The 26,318-nt window shown below is 40.0% G+C and overlaps 1 protein-coding gene across 5 annotated transcripts in view; it reads right to left on the bottom strand.

Annotated features, from left to right (window-relative positions):
* cntfr (ciliary neurotrophic factor receptor) overlaps nt 1-26,318 on the bottom strand; it is a 207,802-nt gene that overhangs the window by 176,499 nt on the left and 4,985 nt on the right. Inside the window, exon 1 of one of the 5 annotated variants that reach the window (XM_018671772.2) lies at nt 15,579-15,653. The exons of 3 other annotated variants lie outside the window; for them this stretch is intronic. The gene's annotated coding sequence lies outside the window, so the exon portion shown is untranslated. Of the gene's footprint in view, nt 1-14,011; nt 14,031-15,578; nt 15,654-26,318 lie in introns of those variants that run through there. One more of the 5 variants, XM_018671774.2, reaches the window with a different exon arrangement.

Below are 26,318 nucleotides of genomic sequence, written 5' to 3' on the forward strand. Positions count from 1 at the left end.
TTTATGTTTATGGCCACATGTAGTTTGCATACATTTGAAGGTTTGCCTTGTTTACAGTGGGACCACCTGTGCAGTGAGTAACCTGGCTCTAATTAAGTTGTCAAATGGGAATGAGCCACCTGAGAGAGAGGTCTAAAGTAAAAATCTACTACATTTTCATACATGTGCAAATCCTCTACTGGCAATTGGTATACAACAGTTCTCCAGAGGGACAAACAGAAATTATATAATCTAAAAATAATAATAATAAAGAGACAGATTTGCATTGAGTAGTAGTTAGATCATACACACATAAAACTGTTTGTACTTTCATCTGTCACACAGCATGTCAAAACACATTCACTGAATGACATCCATTAGCAATACTTTACACTGGCAATTCATATCCAGTGGCCACATTTGGAGCCCATGCAGGGAATGTTCCTCATATGGAGCTGCAAAAAAGTGAGAATGTGGGGATCAGAAGTTTCGTCTCACCTCAGTGTACAAATAACAGCGTGTTATGTATAAACTTGTTTACTTGGTCATATTTGTGCATTTGGAAGTCTGTGAGAGCAGTTTCATGTTTCTTTCAGGCTCAGTTGTTGTCCACAAAAAGTTATTTTACATTTGTTCATTATGTCAGCATTCATAGGAACCAGAGACAAGTTAAACAGTGACGCACTGCTTTACATATTACACTGATTTTATTTATTATCTTTTGTTAGTGGAGATTTTTATTTTTTATTTTTGGCTATCTTACTTTCTGTCTTTTCTGTCTGCATGTGTTATTCAGGAAGATGTATATGATTAAAGAATACAGAGCAAAGAGATATTTTAGATTAAAGTGTAGAAACTATCTACGACTAATGTTAGTGTTATCCCATTCTTTTTGTACTGTGTAATTATTATGAGGCTTTACAGATCCTGTCCAGTACGACGCTCTGTAAAAAAAGATCAGCAAGGAAGGTTCAACAATTGGTCAAGGCCTTAACCAACCACCTGTCAGCCTCACACAAGATATACTTGCTACACTTAATTTATTTACACACACACATACACAGAAACACATGATTGAATGGAGGCAAGCTGCCATACACACTTAAGATAAATGACCTTTTCTAGTAGCAAGAGTGGAGATACTAAAGGTAGTGAGTCCCACTGCAGAGCAAGAAGAGAGAGCGCTGCGTTGGGAAAATCCTACATTTCAGCATCTTACAAGGTGATTGTGTAATGAGAACAACCTTTAATTTCACACCAGCGCAGAAGACAGCAGGCACTAACTCATAATTTTTCCCATAATGCACCCTTCCTCACAACTGAGTGACATTAAAACAATCAAATCGGGAGTTGAAACTGTGCTTAAATTATACAGCAAGGCAAGATTACAAAATAATGACAGGAAGTGATCAATTGTTAATGTCAGTCTTAAAATAGAGCTTTGTATAGTATTGTCAGAGTTGACTCAGAGTTGTGCTTTGAGATTATTTACATTGTCATTATGAAAGTACAAAGTGTTAATAAGTGTATTATAAGTGTTAAAAAGGTCATTTTAGCAAAGATCAAACTTCACCAATCAACTTTCAGTTTTGACTCTGAAAGAGTTCATTTAATATCAGCCTCTGACGGAGCAGGAGTAGAATGAGGAAGCTATTCTTCTGCTTTGGAGGTCAAGGGACAATGTAGAGTACAGCTGCAGTTTGCGTCTTACTGGGACAAATTCAAGGTATATTACATTTTACCCTGTAACACTACATTTCTGTCAGAATCAAAAACCATGGTGTGAAGAAATCAGATGGCTCAACTCGAGATACAACACAGACCCTTCAAAAACTTGACTAGTGCTGATAACTTTTCTTTCTCATATGCCACGTTTATTTACTTATTTAGCCTTTATGCATGGTCCTGATATGTACTTTTAAGGGATTAAAGTTTTCTACATAAGCCCTATTTTTGTGACAACGTGGTGATTGAAAGCTTTTTTTCTTTTTCTTTTTTTTTACTGCAAATGAAGTGGAGCAAACTAGCTGCAAAATGTCCAAAGTGCTAAAAAAGGTTTCATCATAAAAGCTCAGAGAGAGGCAAACAAAGAATAGCAAAAAACGGGAAAAATAATGAACCCTGGAGCCAGTGAGAAGGACAAAGAGAGGAGAGAGAAACCCCAGAGGGATGTACAGGAGATTGTCGCTCCTCTCATCACTGTAATCACCTCTGCACCATGAGATGTAAAGGCAGTCAAAGCAGGAATGAGGGAGGGAGGAAGACAGAGGCAAGAAAAAAGAAATGATGAAGGAAAAATGAGGGAGGGGGGCAAAAAAGAAAATTTTGATTGTGTTCTCTCCTCTGGCAGATTGATAACAACTGTCTTGAGATGGGAATGCAAGGACAGAGGGAGGAAAGGGAGGAGTGATATAAGGCAAAATGAATTGAAAAGCTTTATTTAATAGATGAGAGAGGGAGGGCAGCTGACAGTTTGACAAAGATGGTCATATTTGGAGGGATATGAAGACAGAGGATGAGGGGAGGTGTACTGGGAGAGCTCGGAAGGGCTAAATGTTGCTCTGTTCTGAGTGTGGGAGATAGAGCAAGGTGGCTATCTGACAATGACTGTTTGGTTTGAAATGAAAGCTAATGAGGAGGACTGAGGAAGGGAGGTAAATTGTTTCTGATGTGATTTCCAGGAATTCACAATAATAAAACCTAATAATAAAAGGAAAAAAAGAATAAGGAAGGTGTTCTCTCAAAACCAGACAACAAATAACACATTGCTCATTGTGGTGTGGTGAGGGTAAACAAACAAATGCAGGTGATTCGATTAGCCTTTTAACCATCCATTACATGACTGAGAAGTGGTTAGTTCTGCTAACACATCAACATGAACCCTTCTTACACCCGATTTCTAAATAATGTGCCACTGGCTCCTGGGTTTGCTCCATGTTTTGTAACTTATAGAAACATGACATTTTAAAGTTCTTCTAAAAAAAAATCTGTTCCTGACATGAGACAAAGGTTTTGCATCATTATAATTTTAGGGGCCTTATTTTTGTGGCCATTTTGGATTTTCTTGACCTTGGAATTTGCTCAGCTCTGCCAAAGTGGTATTTTGGTCCCAAGTGCACAACGCAGAGGGGGAAGCAGAGGCACAAACAGGTGGAAGTTTCATCCAAAGAAGGCACTGCAAAGCAAGCTGTTGATATTATGTGGTAAATGTGTCTGAGAATACATAGTATGAACCACATCTGCTTGATTAAATCACAAGCAAGCGACAGCTGCCACAAAATAACCACACACTCCTCTACACACATCAGACTGGCCGGTAACAACTCTGTATTCTGTTGTTTATGCGGGAGATGACAGATTACAGCAACTCATCAATCACTGCCTGCTTTCCAACATTCTCTTTAGCAAAAGTGGTGTTTCATGTTTTATTCTTGAAAGGCATTGAAGTGCAAACGCTGTTGTGGCACATGGATTGATGCAATCAGATAAACTGCCAAAATATTATTATTATTTGCTTCTATCATCATTGTACAAATTAACCATTTAAGAAAAACTTTGTGGTTCTGCGTTCATACTGTGTCACTGTCCGCCTTCCAGACAACATGATTTCCTGAAAAAGCTGAAACTTCTGTGATTGGCACAGCTGTTTCAGAGAAATGAGACCGGTGACGTGATGAGCTAAAAGTACTCATTAATCAGCACACCCTCCAGTTTCTATTCACTTTCACCCAATGCCCAAGACCTGCTAGCTCTGCACTTGTCCTTGTGCGATTAAAATACGGCCCTTCATCTAAAATGCATGGTTCAAGAACTTGTTCGTAAAGGTTAGCAGCTGAGAGATGTAAATCACCGCCCAACTGAAATTAAATACAATGAACAGTGTGCCACACTGTTCAGCTTGGCAGGCTAAAGAGTGACAGCATCCCTAGGCAATAGAGGAGAATGAAGCGATACAGAGAATGAGAGGAGGTTGTTGGAAAAAAAGAGGGCAAAATGCCTGGCAGATTGATAAAAAGACTGTCAACTCTGCTGGGATGTGACTAAATAGCTGGGTAAAGGTGTGGTGGTAAAAGGTTGGAAAGTGGAGAGGGAGAAGTGATAAATACACTGGAAATGAGTGAGATGATCCGCCAACAGATAAGGTAAGGAGAAAACAAGAATTTAAAAAATGAGAAGAGCGAGAAAGTGAGAGGAAATTATTAAAAAAAAAACACAGGCAAAGTGGGAATAAGCAGGATAGCATGCACTGTCAAAGTTGGCCAAAGATGGGGAGAGATTGATCGCAAGGCCAAGTGGATGGATACCAAGAAAGATCAAAAGGGGCAGAGGGAGAAAAAGAGAGGGATGTAGGGAGAACAAAGAAGTAAAACTGGACTAAAATGGGCTTAACTGCCGATCAAAAGGGGGGAGGGAGCAGAACAAGGGGATAGCGACCGCACGAAGGGAGGGCAGAGACTGAGAGAGAGCAAAATGGTGTGAAATTGACATGAAAATGAGGGGATGCTTGGGGAAAAGCCAGCACGCTGTGACACCTGAGGTTTGTGAGGGTTTAGGGTAGGTTGGCTCAGCATGATAAGATAACTGCCACCTTATCTGTGGCCGTCAGACTGCTAACACACATGCATACACACAAACTGACATGGGAACACAAACACTGCTCTCACACACACAGTTTCCTTTGGCCAGGGAAAAGCAGACACGGACAAACCACTATTGGAAGATTGGCAGACAGGTGTTTGGGGCTGTGATTGGAATTGACTCAGATGGTTATTTGTGCATGGCTGTCTGTGTGTTGTTTTGTGCTTATGTGCGTGTATACTGTACATGCAACAGTGGTGCTTAACGTTGTGCAGGGGTGGAGGAACAAATCTGAAACAGAGCAGAGGGTCCAGGAATTATATATTTTGTGATATTTGAAACCAAACTAAGGAACTAATATTCCATGCCCAACATGATGTGTTTGCTGTTGTGCAGTTATGTATTCTTGCAGTGCATGTGTGCAAGAAGATGTTCTCTTTGTCTATCTGCATCTGTGTGAGATGTCATGATGTCATGTCGGCAAACATCGATCGAGTTGCTGGTTTCGTTTGCTCCCCACTGCAAAGTCTCAGCCCAGGTTTTAAGTGCTGTTAGTCACACACTGTCTCTCATCATGGCGTGTATGTAATCAATGTTTCAGGGAGGCAGGCTGGGCTGCAGGGGGTGGCAGGAGTATAGACTTACACCATTATGAGAGAAAACAGGCTGAGAGAAGGTGATAAATTTAAGAGTGAGAGGTATAAAAGAGAAAAAGAGCAACACCAAGTGTTTTTGTATTGCATATCAATATTGAGGCATTATGTGCTGTAGACATAATTTACACTACAACTACTACAAAAAGTACTACAAACTAAATTGAACAGCAGATGAGAGAGTATCTAGGAAACATTGACTGTTGAATTTTGTCCTGCAGCAGTAAAATGATCAGCTGTAGTTGTAACTGCTCATTTATTGAATGTTGATCATTCGGTGGTTAGAGTTGTTATGTGTTTATTGCAAGATTATGTACTTAATCTTGATTAAGTAATATTGTAAACATGAGTGGCAACAGTAACATGGATTTTTTTCTTCTGCATTGCAAATAGTTGTGAAGGACAGAAACATGGGAATCAACTGAACACATAAATAGACCCATATGAAATCCCATATGCCATTACCATATGGAATATCACCACAATCCATCCACATCCGCTTTACAAACATACCCACAGATGCATACTGTCCAAGGGGACAAACAGATACCACAAATATATAACAAATACCCAAGGGGGATCGGAGCCATTTAGATCCATTATTATAAAACAAATCAACATCACGATGCACCATCATTACTTTGGCGGAGACTCAGAGACAGAGATTGGATTTTTATACCCTGGTTGCTTTGACGTGAAGGCCATGAGAGCCAGTCGGTCATCTACAGCCATAAATGTTAATTAACAGCCCTAGCTGCTGGACATTCATTTCCTGCTATAGCCAAAAGGGAGGACTCATAAAAAATAGGGTGCATGTGTGTGTTTCACATGCGTGTGTGTGTGTGAGAGCATAACTATGTATAGTCCTCATGTGTGTGTAAGAGTGCGTGAGTTTAGTGTCTGTGCGTGCGCAGCATCATGTGTGACAACGTGTGAACGTTTGTGTGTTCCAAGGACACGCGGTGATGAAAACTGTCCCAAAGGCTCCTCTGTCCTTTTCTAATACGCCTAATAAGCCGTCAGCACAACCCTTAACTAGCTAGTCACACCATGACAACATAATAAAGCTGTGCAAGGACAAAGTCAGGTAAAAGTCACACCATGGCCACATGTTACAGGAGCATATAAACACTAGGTCAAGAGAATTACACTGTGACGTCACAGAGAGCAGTTAAGGACATAGGAAGATTAAAAATGACATTATGGACTCACATTACACCTCTGTGACCAATGCAAGGCATTCATCATAATATAGCTGTAAATGACCAACACAGAATCGCTCTAGATTTCATAATTGCGCATTAGGTGGCCAAAGTAAAGTGGAGGTGTCACAATCTCATCAAGAGAAAGTTTTCCTTTAGTTCAATCTCCATCACTTTAAGTTTATGTCTGCACTGAGTACAATTCAGTTATGCTTCAGTGCATCCGGCTCAATGCCACCTGGCCAGAGGTGACTAGATAATGGCAGAGTTATCATTTCACAAGAAGCCAGAGATGGCCACAGCTGGCTCCACGCTGCAACATTTAAAAAAAAAAAAAAAAAATGAAATGGAAAAAAATCTAAGCATCACTTTTAGCTGATGTGCTGTTAATGTTACCACCTGCTACTCTAATTTTTATTTAGCTGTATTCTCTCCAGTCCTGTTATTTTAAAATCCTAGCCCTGTATGGTGAAGCTGGCTAATTAATCAAGATGAAAACCAAAGAGTGAACCCTACCAGTGTCAGCCCTGGCTGCAGAGAGCAGAGCTAATGGAGACGAGCCATAATTCTCTCTTTCCATCTCACTGTCGACGCCTCCCATCCTCCCCTTCTCCCTTTTCCCTTGCCCCATCAATCAATCAATTTATCCATCCTTCTTCATCCACTCGCTCCCATCTCTCCCTCCCTTTCTTCTCTTATCTATCTAAATGTATTGTAGGACACCACCATTTCAGGCTGGTGTACTATTCTGACCATGAAGATGTTTTACAGGCTCACCCCCCTCCTTCAACCTCACCTTCCCTAAACAGATAGGAGAAAAGCCCCCGTGTTGGAGTCATGGTTCAGTGGTTTCTAATTATGTGTTCACTGTAGGAGCCTGGTCCGAATATTTCATATAGACCCCTGAGAGAGCGATAAGAGAGGCAGGAGGGAATGAAGGAGGGAGGGAATGATAGAGAGGCAAAAGAGAGACAGCGATACAAACGGAGAGAGACAGAGAGAGGATGAGGAAAAGCAATGCACACCATATAGTACATAAACATGGTTCATTTATTGTTAATATTGTCCAGGAATAATATTGGACGACCATGAGACAGAGTAGCAGAGGAAGAGAGAAAGAAAAAGCAAGAGAGAAAATGTGGAGGTATGTATGAAAGTAAGATGAATTATATTTACATATATATCTTACATTGGCATAAAAATGTCTAAGTGTGTGTGTGTGTGTGTGTGGTGTGTGTGTGTGTGTGAACGAAACATTTGTTTTCCATTTAGATATCAAAATCTAACCAAAACATCATGTTCTAAGGCTCTCTGCATTATTCTGATGTTAACATTAAATTTTATGGTTAAGATTTCATTTGAGCTAACTGTAACTGATACACTTGTGTGACCTTGAGGGGATGCATCACTGGCCCTTAAGTGATAAACAGGAGCGTTAGATAAAATGGATGGTGCAACACAGCTAATAAGCTATGACAGCTTCTGCCATTTTGAACTCTGTGGCTCCCCATTCCTTCAAAGGGAAATACTGTCAAGATGCCATGATGTTGGTCAGCGGCACAAATTTGAACTCAACAAGAAAAAAATGTGTTTCCATTGGATTTAATTCATTTTGCCATTTTAAATGCTGGTGTGACCAAGCCTAATCCTGGACCAAAACAGTATCAATTAATCTTGATGAATACTTATATCTGTCTCCAGCATTTACCGTACCCATACATTTGCAAACATAGCCTTGTCCAAACCCTAACCCACAGCTTTTTCATTACACGATAAAAAGGTTAAAGTGTCTCCAGACTTTGCCTTTTGGTAATTATACAATAATTAGGGGGACTTCTTGACCTTGCAAGTATGGCTAAATGTACCACACATATACGCCCTCAGGAAGACATGCACACAGTGGCTCTTCTCAGGGCTCTTAAATGACTGGTGTCATTAATGTTGGTGTGTGGTTGCCAGCTGTAATATTTCCTGTGGTCATTAGACCATCTGGTGGCCTGACTCCTCTCATATCTCTATTTGTCTCTCTCTTCTATCTCTGCCTGTCTGCCTACATGCGCTGCTCAGCCCATGTCTTTCTATTTCTCTACAAATTTGCCTCGATGCGTTCCTCTATCTCTACCTCTCAGAATATCTCTTTCAGCCTCCTTTTCTCCCTGGTAGTGTGCCTCTCACATATGCCTGCCATACTGATTTTTAATATTATTCTCGCTCACTCTTGTCTTTTTGCAGCCCTCCACTGCCTCTTGCCCCTGGCCACTTCATCCACAACCCTTAATGGTAACCCACTGATGTATGCAGCCATTTTTGTGCTCCAATATGTTAATTGAAGAGATCTGGAATCTCATCTATGGAGGGGTCAACATCCCTTTAAATTAAAGCTTCATCATTGCTGTAATTACAGCTTTACTGGCTAATATAACAGAACACACAGGGTTTCATCCAAATACCCAAGATTTCAAAAAGGCTGCTAAGATATCCTTGAATAAAACAGTTAAAATTGTTCTCATCTGTCTTTGTTAACTAGGCTGGATAAAAATCTAAATTTAACAAGAATGTAACTGCTTCTTTGCTGTAAGCTCACAGAAGCATTTGCAGATATAATAACACTGATGACAGCTTTCTTATGAATGTTAGAGTGCTCTCACTTTGTTAGATTGAAGTTTAAGCTCCAATACAATTACAAAACACATTACTGCTACATCATCATCTAAAATCTAAAAAATGGTGGCATACAGAGAAAATATTAATATGGTAATAACAGAGGAACAGTAGTGCAATTTAGCATTCCCCTCATGTCTCTACTGACAACTAGATGTTTCAAAAACAGCACAGATATGTGCTGGTGAAGTGATTTCTGCTGCATGTTAATTTGTCTTTGCTTCAAAGTGTTAGAGCTACAGCAAACCACCACATTAAGGGTATACATACTGATTTGATCAATTTAATCATCCATGACAGAGGTTGTAATGGGAACAGCCCTATTTAATGTACAGTTCAACGATTAAGGATCTAAATTGACTTGTGCAAACACCTATTTAAAGGCAGAATCCACCAGCTTAGTAACAAGAAAAGGCAGGTCAATGTACAAGGCATACCCACACAAATATACACAATCTGACAAAGTTGTATCACAGCTCTATCTCAATCCTTGAGTTTCTCTTTGCTTTTGCTTCTTATTTTTCTATAATCAATGAAACCTTCACTTTCACCCAACAACACATTTAAAAGCTCAATTTTTCAAACACTATTTGTGCAAGCAACAATACACATACACACACACACTGAACCTTCTTGCTGTGAGGCGACAGTGCTAACCACTGCACCACCGGGCCACCATCTAAAAATCATTTCATTGCAAAGGTAAATCTGAACATGCAGACTGACTGCATTTGAGTTTTATCACGTACACATTTTATACATTTTCACATCTTAAATTCTGCTACTTTCTGCAGAAAATTACTCCTTTTCTGTCCTCTGCCTGGCTGCCCATGTGTTCCACTGTTCATGTGAAGCCAAAATCTGATTGCTTCAGTATCACACTGGTGATGGCTGTTTGCCTCCTTCACTCCTTATATTTTTAATGACTTGTAGCGATAAAATAATATATAACATATATCCAAAATAAACATAATTTACTGTGTATAGGGAAGTAGACTTGTTGGAGAAATTATTTTTGAGCTGATATTCAGTGTTTCTGTCACATCATTTTTTTCCTTTCCCTTTTTCCTGATTTCTCTGCTGACTGCTGGACCTTGCAGCCTAGGTTTAGCTGTGATAAAGGTTCAACAATATAATGTAGCTTTTCTTTGATTGCAAAATTGCCATCATTGCCTCTAAGTCTGAATTTGCGCATTTTCGTGTCCTATATTGTCTTTGACTACCTCTCTACTCATAATCAATCCCAAGAGCCCTTCTGACTGCTATTGGCTGGCGAAAAAACCAATAAGCTGAGTCGCACGCACTAAAAATAACTATAATAAAAGGTGTTACAAGAGAGAGCGCTTTCACAATTTAGACACTTCACCATCAAAGGGGCAGCAGATTGCTTTGGCTCTAAAATATAGTGATGTCAATCAAAAACATATAGAAAACGATTGAACCATTACCATAGAAGGACCATATATGTCTGTCTTTGCAAAACCGACATCAACAGAGAGGGCAATTTGTTCAAACAGTGGGCAGGAAAATTGTTCTTCCCTTTTGCTTTTATCGCTTAAATCAGACAAAAGAGAGTGTAATCTCCACCTGCACTTCATTCAACCTCAGAGACAGCAGTAAAAATCATGTCTGTCTACTTTTATCAGGTCCAAATACAACAGTGTGCCCTTTTTGTATTTTCTTCTTCAGTAGGATGGCCAAGAACTTGGCACTCTTCTACTCTAGTAGAAAGCACTGGATATTAGGCAACAAGCAGTAGATGCTTGGTCTTTGTCTTAATCAAGACACTTACAAATTAGTCCATGTAGCAAAACCAAATTAGATTTTCACTTAAATATCACCAAAACACAGCATGTGCACAAAAATGAATTTTTCCATTGCAGAGCACATTTAATCAAGACAGTCCAACAACAGCAAAAGGCTATTTATACTCTGAACTCTGAAATGCTGTTGGTTCCATCACTGCACTTTCTGTGAAAAGAAAGCTATTTCTGCTCAATCGTCAGCAGGTTAGTTAGGCCACACTTGTATGCCTTAACCTATCTTTATTTGATCCAGGGAAAAGTCACCTGAGCACAAATGCTACTTTTAGGCAGCATCCTCTGTGCTGACTGTTTTCAAGACATTGACACAACAAAACTCTGCTGAGGCCAATAACTGTTAACTGTCTTGATTTTGGGCTTTTGAGCTCTGTGGGAGGAGGGCCACAGTGAATGAATCTAAGGATTTACTGTATGTCCCATTCAAAAGAAGTGCAAGAGGAATGTTTCTTCCTTGACCAAATTCTGGTAGTTTGTGTTGCAACTGAATATCTCCTGTGTGAAGTGTTGTGCAAAGTGAATGGAATGAAAGGTTTCATTCCCAATCAGCAGTATCACCAACATGTCAACCTTTCATCAGGGGAGAGAAACAGCTTTTATTTTGGCATTAATTACACATTTTATGTGTTGCACTGTGTGTTTTGAAAGGATTTCATAAACACAAGGGGAGCTTTTTCTCTACTCAAGATGGTGTAATCCTTCAGTCTTAGTGGACACAAGTAATATACATCAAAACAGAATTATAATGAAATTGGAATAGACTTTCAATATTCACTGCATCATTTCAACTTAAAATGATGCATCATCTGTCCTTAAAAACATATTTACAGTCCAATATATTCATATTTAGGGTATTACATTTTTGCCCCTTGCAACTCTGCACTTGCAAGACAAGAGTATCCAGTCTAGATTGCCTTCAATTCCTCTTAGAAGACGGTGGCCTGGACTCCCCATAATAAAACTGTTGGTGCCTCATGGCAGGGAGTGCACTGCTTTTAAAGGGAATTAGAGGAGGTGATTTGATTGGCCATGACTGATGCCAGCCTCTTACACACCCAATGATAATGTATTCCTCCCAAAAGCAATCTGATTTTCAAATGCGCCACAGGTGTGTTCTGTTCCTTAAATAGTGAAAACAGTTCGCTTTGTCTCACATGTAGGTCTTGTTTTTGTCAAATGAGATTAGGAGGATAGCTTGGAGTCAAGAAACATGGAAATATAACAGAGCACAGTCCATTGTGTCCTTGAAAATCCATTTAAAACCAACTTTACATATTGCAGCAAGGCTTTGGAAGCTCACAAATGGTGCAAAGTCACAACTATCCCAATCCATGTTAATTTAGGGAAGCCAAGCAAGCTTAAACTACAGGCATTTGCATTTAAAATGAAAAAGGCTCTTGGCTGTTTCCTTGACCACTAAATCACCATAAGTTGGGTTTTGTACCTTGAGAAGCCGTGACACAAAATCGGGTTTAGAAGTTCACACTACAAGAGCGATTTTGAGTCATAGCTCCACAACATCTCGGGGTACAATGTAAGCACAATCTGTGTATGGTGCTGCAGGCGGGAACTACAGAGCTGGTGTATGTTTCTAAGTTAATGTGTGTGCTGTACTGTGGGAATCGTTTTTCTAATGGGAGTGTCACAGCCCCGTGAGAATCCCTTATGCCAGTCTTTTGAACATAAAGCTTTCTAAAAGCCTCTTGCACATGAAAAACGATTGGAAAAGCTAAGTCAAGCACAGCCCCGAGCACAAAGTGAGAATCGTCGTCAGAAAAAAATGTGTTTTTATTCCAATAATATTCATAATCCTCCCCGACTGAGGTTATCTTTTGTGTATGAGTGTGTGATTGTATGTGCATACATTGTATTTAAACAATGCAATCATGTACAGTACATCAAAAGGAAATTGCTGGAGCCTTGGCAGCATTAGCAGTCTTATATGAACAATATCAACCAACTGAGAGCAGAATGTGCTTCACATTTAACTTTTTTTTATCTCACTGTTGTTTTCAAAGGTCTTTCCTCTTTCCTAATGCAATTTTGACCCATTTTCCTAGTGTAGCTTGTCTTTTTTAATCCATTCTTTTTTAACATCGTACAAATCTTAAAATAGCAGTGCTGATCTAAGCCTGGCTTGTCTCACAGTGAAGTTAATTTAGTCATGTGTTGTGACTGGGGATGTTGAATCAGTTGATACTGTTCAGCTCATGACACATTTGAGGCAATGAAGATGGACGCTGTTGTCAGAGCAGGAATGATGTGGTGATCATCAAGACTTAGAATTCATGCTTAGTCAATTAAATTGCTCCCCCATAAGCTTTACTCGCAGCAATTTATCTGTGAAATTAAGCTGGAGCAAAAGCCACTCAGGAACTCCGACTCAGCATAATGTGTGTAATGTGTTCATAAGACTACAGTGCAGAAGATTTGGGATTATTTTAAACTAATTAACACCCCTCAAGCCAGTCAGGATGGGGTGCATGCCGAGGCCACAGTGCTATTTAGGAATCATCCCTGGGAGGATATACTTCATTGTGAATATGGTAGTGATGCAATGGGGTGCAGCCATGTACCAGTTTGTATCATCAAAGTGTTCACAATCATAGTTACCCACCCTTGTCTACTAAAATATGTAGTTGTTTGTTGCTTTGTCAGTCATAAATCCTGTTTTGGGCATTAAATGACCCATTGTTGAATTATACACTCACTGAGCACTTTATTAGGAACATGTTTACACCTACTTATTCATGCAATTATCCAGTCAGCCAATCACGTGGCAAGAGTGCAATGCAAAAAATCCAAATATCAGAATGGGCGAATGACATTTAGGTGACTTTGACTGGCATGATTGTTGGTGCCAGAGGGGCCGGTTTGAGTAACTCTGAAACTGCTGATCTCCTAGGATTTCCAGTTTCTAGAGTTTACTCAGAATGGTGTGAAAAACAAAAAAACATCCAGTGAGAGCTAGTTCTGTGGATGGAAACATCATGTCGATGGGAGAGGTCAGAGGAGAATGGCCAGACTGGTTTAAGCTGACAAAACTAGCTACAGTAACTCAGATAATCACTCTATAACTGCAGTGAGACGAAAAGACAGACAGCACAGTACATCAAACCTTGAAGTGGATGGGCCACAACAGTAGAGGTCCACGTTGAGCTCCACTACAGTGCAGCCAAGAACAGAAATCTGAAGGACCACCTGAACTGGAAAAAATAGCCTGGTCAGATTAATCTCTCTCTCTTTTTTTTTTTTGGTCAAAAAACAAAAGTCATCTCAAACTGGTTTCATGAAAATGACAATGACATCAGTTTCAGTGGCCTCCCCAGAATCCAACACAGCACCTGTGTTTTAGAACAGTGCTGAAATCAATGTGATAATAATTTTCAGTTTCTATGTAAACAATCTACTTTAGGATCCACCAATTACAGTCTGAGCAGGTGTAAAAGCAGCTAGGTCCTCATTCACTATATCTAAAATAATTTGACACAAAAAACCACCATGTAACCATAGCCTTACTTCCTGACACACACACATACTGTATATTCAGACAAGCACACACACTTAAATACACACACACAGCATATGCTGTGTAACTACCATCTTAAAGAGGCTTTCCAGTCTTGACAACTCAATTTTCTGATTATTATAACATAATCACGTCAGTTAATAGGCATTCTCATATTTCATTTAGGTTTTCTTGAAAAAAATCCTAGTCTGAGGCCATATTACTTCTAAGTAGGCAATTAAAACAAATTGCTTCTAGTAACAGAGAAATATGGTCGCTTATGATAAGTTCCATATGGACTTTTTTCCTTCATTTCTGTCTTTTTGAGCTACCAGTCAATGGATTTATGCCACAGTGAAGGGTCATGAATTATATCAGACAGACACACACACACACACACACACACACACTTAAATGGAAATACCAGTGCGATACACTCATACCAGTGCACAGAGCCATATATTCTATGGCATAACACTCATTAAAATGAATTTGTGCGTGCGCATACACACACACGAGACGGACAGATGCAAAAACACACACTCACACATTCACACAGAGACACGCAGCTCCTCAAGTTGAGCATAACCGAAGGGCTTCAATATGGATTTCACACTTGAGCTAAACCTCCTTAACTTTCCTCAACAATATGGACGCCTCAAGCCATGTCAGTTCTCCCACTGCCACTACAAACATTCACTTATTCTTTACAGACAACATTCTCCCTCTGGTTTTAAACCTCATTAAAGCACATTGTTTATGGAGGAAGGTCTGAAGAATATTTCAATGTCTTTATGTGGCATCATGTATCTGCTTAAATGGACTAAAACAGGATACTACATAACAAATTTTTATGAGCTGCATTCAGTCCCACAGTGTCACAAGTATGGACTGACAATGTCAAGTGATCTTTTCTCTGTAGGAAAATGTTCCTTATCTTATTTTAATACTAGCATTAGAACCCAGGCCTAACAGAAAAAAACAAGGTAAGGTGCATCTTATATGTGATATAAAGAGAGTAATTTTCAGTATGATTTTACCATCATAAACTGGTTCCAGCTCTAAATATGAACAATGAGAAAGCCATGAAATTGAAATAAAGCAAGCCAAAATTCTTCAAACCTTTAACAAGACACTACATCTTCCCCAACTAGGGGATAAAACATTGTTGGCTTACTTGTTGCTCTGTCTTTCTTTTTTCCTTCCTCGGATAGACTCTCATGCAATTTGATACTTCCCAGACTCTGAGAGACAGAATATGTGGGACCATATAATGTCCATGACCAATAATGCATCAGGAATGTGTTGTGAGGAAATCGAGGAATTTGTCATGGGGAGGAAAAACTGAACGTGCGGCAGGAAATTGACTGACTGTTCAACATGCCTTCACAGTGAAATCTAATCCACTTCTAACACACGCACGCACGCGCATTCACATGCAGGCATACATATTCTCTTTCTCAAGCACATATACGGGCTGTGCTCATACTTTCACACAAGCGCATGTGTACTTACAAATTGTGCAGTGTCACACACTCATTCCAATCTGGGCAATCTGTTGGTCAGTTAACTGTGCGCCAGCCCAAATTCAACATCACAAGTAGACAAAACAGTCGTTTTAGCTAAAATGTTGAACTCCCTCACACATGCGTGCACAGAAAATGGCATCTCATTAACAAACCATGATAATGTTACTAAAATTAGGGTAGATGAGACTAGTTCTGGTTGTGCCCGTCAGCCATGGCACCACTGCAGGTGGCTGTAGAGAGCGATCATAGAGCCACAGATGGAGCATGTAAAGGTTGCATCTGGAGGGAGAGATGGCAGAAGGCTAGCATGACTGCTGCCTCTGGGCTCTCTCTGCTGATGGGTCCATTGGTTTTCAAATGTGTCTTCTACAGAAAAACATAATGAACGCAGCAGTGGTAGAAATCACCTAAAGGGTTTTGGACATGATTTTGCATTTTGTATGTTGTGATGTCTATGGAAACATGGTTAAAAATTGAGGTACTGTATGACTGTTAGCCCAGCACTTAATGTTGCAAATATGCCCAAAATGCTATATCAATAAAGGCTGATTTGCCTGATTAAAAAAAGGCTCCTTTACTCTCTGTTAAGAAGCAATAAAAAGTCCCACAAAATAAGCAACAACAACAAGATGGCAAGCTCTAATAAAATTGCACACAATAACAGAAATGAAATGACAAAAAGAACAAGATGGCAGAAAATAGTAGGTTGATAGCAATGCCCATGAAATGACAAGGGAAATAAAAATAAATTAAAATACGTATCCCTAATGAGTGGGATGGCAGAGAAACAGATGGTGTGTTCAGCTGGTGTTTGGAGCTGGGTTTTTATCCACCAGGCATCAATTTGTTGGCCATAGAACTGTGGCACCTCAGGCAGCCAGTTTACATGCTCTGTCCAGTTTTGTTTTTGTCAGGGTTACTCCATATTGATAGCTCTGGTTTTTCTGGAGATCGATGTAAGACACGCTCCTACAAAGGTGACCTCTTACGTGATTTTATGGGCATTATGATTGTAAAAGCATTCCAATTTTGGAACAGTGTGTAGTTTAATTATTGAAGTTATGTAAAAGTCCTCTATCACACACATAAAAGTCTGATTAAAAGACGTGCACAATACACTAATATACTGAATATACACTTTCACAATTAAAACAGATGTTGGCCACACACACACACACACCTGTGGCACACAAATAAACAGTATAACCAAACATATGGTAGATGCAATTAAAGAAAAAAGAGAAATGTACAGATGGAAGCTGGAGTCATTTAAAGTATGGGAGGTTATTCTACTTTTCTAATCCTTCCTGATAAGAGAATATTTTTCTGCTGTCTTCAAGTCAAAGATAAGTCAGTGCTCTCTCTCTCTCTCTCTCTCTCTCTCTCTCTCTCTCTTTCTCACACACACACACACACACATACACACATGCAGATATGCACAGAAATGGAGAGCAGTCACATTCTACCTGGGAAAAGACAAATGATATCTTAACTTTGACACACCAGTGGGTGTCTGTGCATGTGTGGGTGACATAATGTGTGTTGGTCCGTCAGTATGTGTCACTGTGCACAACAACACTGTGTATGCACACGTCTCCATTTACCAAGAGTGAAAAAGTATACGTTCACACCCATGATGTGAGCTTTTTTTAATGTTTACGTATGTGCATGCATTTGTGTGTTTACTTTTGCACTGTCTGATACAATGTGTGTGTGTTTGTTTGACAGCGTGACTGTTGACTGTGTGCTTGATATGTCTCCTTAGCCACAGGTGCAGAGAGATGCTGACACTACTTACAGAGAGACACAGTGCAAGAGAATGAGTTTATTTATCTGTCTCTGTCTAGTTCTCTCTCTCTCTCTCACACACACACACACACACACAGGAACTCAGGAAAACAAACAAAAATGCCACAGAGCTGCACAGACACACAAACACTCAGACGCACTTGTACGGAGACGAACATGCCCACAAACAGACAAATAAACATTCCTGCACACAATAACACACATCTGGGAGGAGTATGGGATTTTAGGCACCGCGCCAAGGTAAATAGAGGAAATTGCCAGCCTTGACATTTTTTGGTGTTGAGCGAGGCTTCTCAAGGTGACAGCTTTCGCTGTGTGTTAGTGGGAGATGAGGATTGGTGCTGCTTAACAATCAACGCCTTGTCATTTGGTGTCTCTGTGTGAGTGTTTGTGTGTGAATGGGAACATGCATGTGTGATAGTTCAGTATGTGTTTATGAGTGTTGGTAATTATGCGAGACAGGGTAGAACACACTGTATTTCGATTGCATCTGTTAACATATGCTGTTTCATGCATGGTTTTCTCCAAAGCAGTCTAAAACTGTTCCATGAACGCTTTTTTCATAAACGTGATCACAGTTAGATACAGAACTTTGTTAAAGACAAAGAACAAAATTGTTTTTCAATCCATGCTGAGTTTTTTAATGTGTTTTTGAAATGAGTTCAAAAGTACAAAAGATAAAATGATTTAGTGGCATAAAAGGAAGTGGTAATCAGTCTGTATATCAATATTTGAGTGCGTGCGGAGAGAGTTTGTGAGAGCAAAACAAGTTTCATGGTTGACTAACAGCAGAATTATGAATGTAACTGATGTGTTGAAAATGCAAAACAAATTAACTCTCTAAATTTAAGGGAGCAGTAAGACCTCCTTGGCCCACTATCTACAATGTTGCACACACTCTGTTTTGTACACTTTTATGTCTAAAAGTGATTGCAGAGTGAAATCCATTCGATTTGACTGAAGTAAAGTATCATTCTGTATGGCTCAGTTTACAACACAAACTTGACCTCATGTTTTTTTAAAGGCATGTTTTCTAAAAATGAAACTCTTTCACATTCTCAAGTGCCTAAGATTTGGAGAAAGTGTAAGAGCACATTTTGAGGCAAGCACAAAAAATAAATTCTTATTTAACTAGTTTTACTCCTGTAAATCTGTCTGTGCACACTCTCACATCTTGACTTGCAGACCGATTATAGCTCAATTCTGTTCTGTACTTGTTCAGTAGTTTTGTCTTTTATCAGCTTTCATACAGTAATAATGTGCATTTCTCTGTAAGTGTATGTGGTGTATTCTTTCCACTCTCTCCACCATGCAATGCCAATTTATAGAGGATACCACTATCTCATTTTGTGTCTGTTGATGTCTTTCAGCAACACAAAGGAACATAAACCTGTTATGTAAATAATCCCCTTCCATTCACTCCCTGTCTTTTATGCACTGCAGTGGATCTAATGTGCAAGTGTGTATGTGTGTTTGGAAGTAACAGCATAGACCTAGTGTAGATGATGCCTTTCCTTTCACCTTGACTCCCTTTTCTGTAAAGTTGAATACATTATGAACAAAAGAATGAAAAGTCCATATTTCTGCGTGGGTGTGAGCTATATTATATAGCTTGTTTTCACAAACACGCAAATGTAACTCTGATGTAGACACACAAATACTGTATCCTTCCTAGGACGCTGATAGTGTAATTAATTAACATGGCTACCACTGCTGTCTGTCCCCTCAAAACTCAACTATATTTTTTAAAACTGACTTATTATGAAATATCAATGCTTAGAACCACAACTGCCAGTGCAAACAACCAACATCACAGTCCCTGACAGCATTCAGCCCATAGTTGCTCCCATCCGATTCAGTACTCAGGTTCAATAAGAGATGACTTATATCTGCTGTGGCTTTAAACTAGATGAAAAAAGGCCATTCACTTCAGCCTATCAAGGCCTCTCCCTGAGGTTTTGCATCAGGTTGTGATGGTGGTATACCTGCGGTGTTTGTAGTAGTAATTTAGTAGCCAATGCTTTAATCAATCCTCCACCAGATCTCTTTCATTCTGTGTGTCCTTATATCCTGCCTCACCACAGTCTCTTAAAATGAATGAATAAATTAATAAATGAATTTCCTGTTTAAACACTGATTCCCTAAAAACACTGTAGTCACAGACACATCCAACATATCTTGATTATGTTCTTTCATAAATTGAAAGTAGAAAAATAAGACCTACCTACAATTGTAAGAAGCTCTCAAGTGCTGTTTCTCAAGTGTTGTCCTTGGCTAACCATTAATGTCTTGTAAATGCAAATTATTTCTACCTTTTCAGACCAGTCACTGTTCTTTCTAACATTACTAAACTTGGCTTAAATCAGCATCAAAACATTTTTTCAGGTATCTCTGTTTTTCCCTCTCAGCTGTTAAGACACTTAGCCATTATTTACACACAGCTAATCCCCCAGTGGACCTCCATGATGGAGCCAGACAGGGTTGCTAGGCAATTTGTGATATGACTGCAAAGTTTTTATTAGAGGGGCACGGAGGGACTGACAGTTCTGTATAATATATTAAGACAGAGTGAGAATATCTACCATCCTAGTACTGGGTCAGGGTCACGTGTACAGAGATTACCCCTCTCTCATAATTTCACTCTGTTTACTTTCTCTCTACCTCCTGTCCATCAACCCCTTCCATATTTTTTCTCCTGGCTAAATCCCTATACCCTGCGCACACTGTCTCTTTGATTCACCCTAAGTTTCTCCCCCATTGCCCTTTTTCTTTCCGACTCCCTTCTCCCCTCTCTTTCGCTCTATTCCCCCTCCCTCCTGCCTCTTTACTCCTCTCCCTCCCTCTGCCTGCACTAGCTACCCAATAAAGGATGTTGTTAATATCATTAGGCAGACTTCCTCTCCGGCCCAGCGCCCGGCCCACTCCCTTTCAGCCATAATCAAGCGTGCACACTAACTATCAAAGGAGACATCGCTAATAAACTACCACAGTGGAGCGGAAAAACACACACACGTACACTCCTGCAGAGAAAATACTGTTGGCTAAGTGCACTGAAATAAATGTGTGCGTGTGCAAGCTGAAACTGAGGGGATGGGTGGGGTGGCAGGGGGTGAAGGGATAGGGGAAGGGTGTTGGTGCAGGTTACCCAGACAACACTAATAAAGTATACTCCAAAGGCTAGCGCGGTCTAATGCAAATCTGCCACTTAAGTATACTAAATTAATTGGGGTTGAGGGACATGTACACAAGCAGACATAGCTAATAAAGCGTGCGCTGAGAAGAGGCAAATACTGTCAGTTTAGTGGGTTTAAATGGAGGGGTGGGGGGACAACTCTGGCTTCCTGTTGCACTGCAGTCATTTGCTGTAAATCATCCCTAAAACGGGAGCACACATTGTCAGCTGCATAGCTTGAAAGTGTTGTCTCCCGACAGCTGAATGCTACAGAGCATATATCACCAGTTAAACATGGTCTAAAGGGACTATATGATGCAATACTATGAGCAAGGAGCACTACATTTAAAGAAGAAAAAAGAGGGGTGGGAGGCCAATGACATGAGTTTGTTAATAGAGCATGCTGCACAAAAAGCACAGATTCTCATGCAAGCAAAGGCAATAATCTGTCCAAATGTGAAAGGGAGGTGTCAAGTATACACATTCATCATAATTTCTAATTGTAAAGACACAGAGGAGATGGTCCCACTTGCAGAACTCACATTTTAAACAGCACTTGGTCTCCTTCCTTCTTTATCAGAAGCTCAAAGAATGAGGTCTTTTCTTTTTTTTCTTTTTTTTAATTAAAACAGAAGCTCATTATTCTGTTTACTAGCTGGCTGAGTGAAATAGGAATTTCTTTTGAGTGCTGAACTATAATTCTGGTTTATTAAATCTCGGATTTCATTTCTGTAGAATTGGCATTTCTTTCTGCTGGGTATGATAGCATTGCACTCACAAAACTAATTGCCCAGAGCTGGGAAACGACATGTCAGATGGGAGAAGGAACATGATCAGTGCAACAATCATGCAGGTTTTAAACAAACCCCTGAGGTAGCCAAAGTTGTCTGGAAGACAAAGTAGTGAATGGTAAAATTATTCCCTGTGTTTCTGATGTTAGAGACCCACTTATTTTTCCTTTGCAATAAGGGATTTTTAATCAACATTTCAGTCTGCTCAGTCTCACTCCAAATCTCCAAATTAACTGTTTTAAATAATCTGGCAAAATGGGACTCAGTCAAGTTGATTATAGTGAACAGGAAGTTCACTAGCACAGCAGCTACATATCACTAATGCCCAAAATTCAAATGCAACAAATTACAAAACTACCTTAAAATAAATTTGAGTATCAAAATAATGAAGATGGAAAAGAATCTACCACCACAGAGGCTCTCTGTGTGTATTTGAACAACCATGGGTAACTTTTAGTGTTATGTGGCCACTACTGAGCTCCACTGTCATGCTTTATTTATCCCTTTCCCTCTGCACTGTAATGGAAATATAAAAGGGTGCATTGATTAGTGTTTAAGGATCAGGCTTTAATAGATTAAAAGCCCCCAGCTCGGAGAGAGGCACTCACTCATACACACTTGTGCATAAAGGCAAGTTTATATGCACACCAACAAGCCAATCTATGGACAGATATCGGAAGAGATGGACGTAAGCAATAACACACGTGTACAGACAGCAGCTTCTCGCACTTAAGTGGACAGAGACATTGGATGGGCATAAGGCTGCACACACACAAACACACACCTACAGTCAGCAGCACCAGAGGCAGAGTCCTAAGCCTTTCAACTGCCTATATGTATTTCTTAGCCCAGATAGATAAACATATATGAAAGATTCCCAAACAAGGATGAAGATATCTGCATATCATTATCATAAAGCGGGAGCCCTAATGTTGATTTTCCAATTGATGGAAAATTAATGCTTTTTTAACATAGTGCATTATTAATAATGTGGCATGATCCCAGAGATGTGAACATTTTCTACACACAAAGGTGGTGACATCAGGTCTAAATTTGAGTAAAACAAAACAAAACCAAAAAAGTAAACATGAAAATAAATGAGGATGGCAATGTTTCAGCATCCCCCTGCGGATGCACTATGAGAGCAAACCTGAATTTGATATACAGCAACTGAAAAATAGCTGTGGGGGAAAATGCAAAAACCCAATTTACTTTTATTTTGGTAATGTTTCAGTTGTAACAACAACTGAATTTTACACACTTGTGTCCTGAGAAGATAATGTGTCATTTGCAAAGCTGTTGCATAGTACTGCTTACAGCTGCAAACCTGCAATTTCACCTGTTCCATGTTCATGTCCATCCTCCTGTATTCTCTCTCCTGGAATCCTCACCAAGCATTTAATTTCCCACTTCTCCTTCCATTTGCCCTGTGTGCAGTTACCACTGTCACGTCTCAACTTAAAGCATGGCCTTGACTCCCAACCTGTATCAACATGTCCCCTCTCATTTTCTCTAACCTTTGCACCTCTCCCTCTTCTCTGACCTCAATCACACAAGTGGCTATAATAGTGTTAGGCTCCCATGTGCTCACCGTTTTTCTTTTTTTCTTCATCCCACACTTTTCTCCGGTCGTCTCTTTCTCTTTCTCCACACCGATCACAGTCATGTCGGTTGATAGTCTTTCCTAACCTCTAATCTCCTTCCCTCACCTCCACACCCTCTCCCATTGCTTCTAGTCTTCCTCTCCTATGTTTGACCACAATCACATTTGCTGTTAGCCTCTGCCATGTCTATCCACTCCTCTCATTGCCTACTGTTGTCTGCCACCTTCCCTCTAGTCCCAATCATGCCGATGGTATCCTTCAGTAAAACTGCTCCATAATTGAATCTCCTGTGTTCTTCTACTTTTCTTGCTCCTATTCTCCGACTACAATCGCTTTTGTTGTTATCCTCGTCCTAACCTCTCGAGTCATCTTTACAGTCCTCTTGTCTCTTTTAATCCCTCCCTCAAGAAGTCACAGCCTCTCCCCTATCCTGTAAGGCCTTCAGTGACTCTAGCATTCCCCTATTCTGCCTCAGGTGAGCGCATTCCTTCATGTTGTTAGACACAACTGTTCCTGTCACTTCTCTTGACCTCCCCGTCTCTCCTCGCACTCAAGAAGTGACCACAGACTTGTCTGCTGTTAGTGACACCTGACCTATCCATGTCTCACTTCTTTGGTTACCAGCTTTACTCGAACATGATGTAACTCTCCCCCGACAGCCACGCACCTCTTCACTCCTCATTTGCCATCTTCTGTTAGAATACATAAAACTGGCAACATTTCACAGCATGTAACTGGTAATTTTTCCAATGAGGATATCACATCTCATAATACAGTTTTTCCCTCCTCTTTTTGTTGCCCATATTAACACCAGTTCCCTTTGAAACATTTGGGTACTATTGTGCCATAATGGCCCAGGTCTACACAGGCAGTGATGAATTTCTTATCAGTTTGTAATAAATGGAAAAAGAGCATAACCAGCAGCAGATCCCATAGATGAACAGAGATGAACAGTGTAACCTAAATAACCTCATTAACAGAAAATACAAGAAAAAATACATAGAAAAAAACTGTAAGGGAAATTATCTAAAAACCATAAAGAGCCATTGTTGTTTGAACAAAAGTGGTGCATAGTTTCAAAAAAATAGCACCTCAACAATCAAAGCATATCACTGTGATGTAATTTAAGTGATTAATATATACATCAAACTATAGATGTCTCCTCTTTGCAGCAGCACAGCCACGCATTTCTTCAAAGGACCTGGTGATCGCAGGAATAAATGATGACAGTACAGACTTTAGGCAGGCTAATGCTGCATTCAAGATCGTAAATGCAGTCAAATGGCGAAGGGTCAGAGATATTGGTAATTTCTGACAGCTATTCGATGAAAAGCATTACAACACATGCGTCGCAAAATAAGTGAAATGCTACCACAGCTGGAACATACATCTAAATAAAATCCAATATTAACACTAATGCAATTGATTTACCCAATTTAAAAGGTGCTACACACTGTTTGTATGAAGTGTCGACAACCCACTACAACAATGTAAGATGATAAAACATGCTGATATAGGCGTAATTTCCATTTATCTGGTGTGACCACAAATAAGCACCGAGGGGTAACTGTCTTGGAATAGAGAAGTGTGAATGTTCCCAAGTTGAAAATAGTGTGAGGTTTCCCCATTCTTTCCATTCTGCTGGTCAGTCAGCTGATGGTGAGTATATCACTATTTTAAAAATGTAAAAGACCAAGGCAATATGTCTTTCACCTGCCAAATCAAACTAAAAACACAGCAATTCTGACAAACTCACAATACAGACAAACGGATAGACAAATGGATGGATAGAGAAATCCGCATCCCAAATCTACTGCTCTGAGAAATGGCTAATGATTCTCTCACAAGTTTCATCATGTATTCCTGCACTGCATACATACTGTACTATATTGTGCTGTAGCCTGGAGGCACATTTACTCTGCTCTGCTTATTCTCAAGATGCACTTAAATATGGAGTGTGCATGTGTCAGAGGAAATTATTTCTATATACTGAATGCAAGCACTTCATTTGTTAGAATGCATGAGTATGTGTTCCTAGCATACATGCATTAAAGTCAGGTAGAATGTTGGCCTGGTGGTATGTTGACAGAATGTGAATTGCCTTCAGATGGCCATTAGCTGTGGGGGAAATACACTTTAAAAGAGGTTTGCCCCCTACTGGAAGAGGCAGCTTTTGTGTGTGTGTGCATGTGTGTAGAGGGGTAAGGGCTAGTTTGAGTGTTGGGGGCAGGGCAGGGGAATGATGCATATTCATAGGCGGTTTTCTCCATTTCCATCCTTTCATCCATCATTTGCTTTGATCAGAAAGTTAGAGGAGTCCAACTCTTCTATTGCCTGGGCTGCAAGAATGCTATGGGGGCTGAATGGAGAGCTGTCTAAGGATGAAAATACAGCAGAGCCAAGCACATATACACACACTGACACACACGCTGACCCGCTAGCTCACGCATAAGTTGACAGATGAAAAGGCAGACTGACAGACCCTGACTCACAGGCGCACAAACAGGCAAATACACAAATAGAACAAAAAGAGAGCACAAATATACAAGTTTAGAAAAATATCCCCTCACAACCAAGCAGAGAGAGTCACAACAACAGACAGCTAAGACTTTCACAACTTTCCATAATTTAAAAGGTCCTGATCCATAGTTATGGGGCATGTTATGAGTTACAGCATTAGAGGGTTGCTTAATATCTGCATGTCCTCGATGTATTAAAAATGTACAAAGAAAGCACAAGAGTTCTTTTGGATTACCACAATAATTACACACCAAGTCCCCCTCGGAGCCAGATCTTCCAGCTCGGGGTGCAGAGAGGAAACAGTTGTAAAATGTGGATCTCTGAAATGCATGTGAAGCTGCTTAATTGGGGCCAAATCTTAACAAAATCTTGTCATGTTTTCACACCCTTAGGTACATTTAGATAAAAGCACACAGCAAGTGGCATATCTAACTAAAGAGCGAGAGAGAGGGTAGACGCAGAAAGCGTGGGAGCGGTACGTTGCCGGAGAGA

This window comes from Lates calcarifer, linkage group LG9 (genome assembly GCF_001640805.2).
Source record: "Lates calcarifer isolate ASB-BC8 linkage group LG9, TLL_Latcal_v3, whole genome shotgun sequence".
NCBI classification, from domain to species: domain Eukaryota; kingdom Metazoa; phylum Chordata; class Actinopteri; family Centropomidae; genus Lates; species Lates calcarifer.